Below are 1,600 nucleotides of genomic sequence, written 5' to 3'. Positions count from 1 at the left end.
CACTCTATATCTCTCCCTTTCCTTCTGTCTGCTTCTCTCTCTCTCTCTCTCTCTGCCTATATCTTTCTGTATCTTTTGCTTATTTCTTTCACTCTCCCTCTTTAATCATCTATCTCATCCCTCCCCTCTCTCTCTCTCTCATCTTCTCTATTCATCTGCATTCCTCTTCCCTCTCCTCTCTATCTGCTCATGTGACCTAACACCTGTTTCATTTATAGATTGGCAGAACCAGTCAAGCATAAAACAAATTCCCTTTCAGCGTTTAGCTACTGTTCTTTACATCCTGGATTCAAATCCATCCAACGTCAACTTTACCTTTCACCCTTCCAGGGTCAATAAAATGAAATGGGCTCAGACATGGCTGTGTGGTTAAAAAGCTTGCTTTGCAATCACATTGTCTCGGGTTCAATCCTGATCAATGCCCCGAATTTGGTTCAATTATGATTTCGATTTCGCTTGCCCCAACAGGTCTTCGCAAGCAGAGTTTAGTGTAATCCGAACGATAAAAACAATACGATTTTTTAAACATCAAATCGCTACGAGGATCCATTTGAGCAAAAAAAAATAAGGACTACAGGGGTCTGTTGGTAAAAAAACAAACAAAACAAAAATGGTCAAGAAACACTGACATAAATAAAAGCTTAATTTATTGAAAAATATATAAATACAATAACAAAATTAAGCAAAAAAAGAAAAAAACAAAGGACCAAATGAAATAATAATAATAATAATCCTTTCTACTACATGTAGAAGGCTTGAAAATTTGGGGGAGGGGACTAGTCGATTACATCGTCCCCCCAATGTTTTACTGACACTTAAGTTATCAACCCCGAAGGGACAAGAGGCAAAGTTGACCTTAGTGGAATTTGAACTCAGAACATGAAAACGGACAAAATGGCACTAAGCATTATGCCTAGAGTGCTAAGGATTCTGCCAGCTCGCTGCCTAAATAATAATAATAATAATAATAATCCTTTTTGGTGAAGGCACAAGGCCTGCAATTTTGGGAGAGGGGAGTAGTTGAATAAATCAACCCCGGTGTTTCACTGGTACTTATTCCATTGACCCCGAAAGGATGGAAGTCAAAGTTGACCTCGGCAGAATGTAAAGATGGACGAAATACCGCTAAGCATTTTGCTTGACGTGGTAGCGATTCTCCCAGCTCACTGCCAAATTATAATAAGACACCAATCAGTTATGACTGACCATAGGATTGCACCTAGAAAGTTACGCTCCCAGGCACAAGTCTGGGCAAGGTGGTTTATGGAAGACCAGCAGACACCCAAGCATACCGGCCTCCTCTCTCCATGCCAATATATTACCCAAGGGAAAGGCAAAGGGGCCGATACAGCTTGGCACCAGTGATATCGCAACTCATTTCTACAGCTGAGTGAACTGGAGCAACGTGAAATAAAGTATCTTGCTCAAGAACACAGCACACAGCCTGGACTAGGAATCAAACTCACTACCTCATGATTGGTCAGTCCAACATTCTAATCACCGAGCCATGTGCCTTCACTAATAATAATAATAATAATAATAGCTTCTCATTTGAACACGAGCAAGCAAATTTTGTGGAAAGAAACCAGTCGATGATTTC

Source organism: Octopus bimaculoides, chromosome 28 (genome assembly GCF_001194135.2).
Source record: "Octopus bimaculoides isolate UCB-OBI-ISO-001 chromosome 28, ASM119413v2, whole genome shotgun sequence".
Taxonomy (NCBI): Eukaryota; Metazoa; Mollusca; class Cephalopoda; order Octopoda; family Octopodidae; genus Octopus; species Octopus bimaculoides.
Note: the sequence above shows the minus strand (reverse complement) of the source record.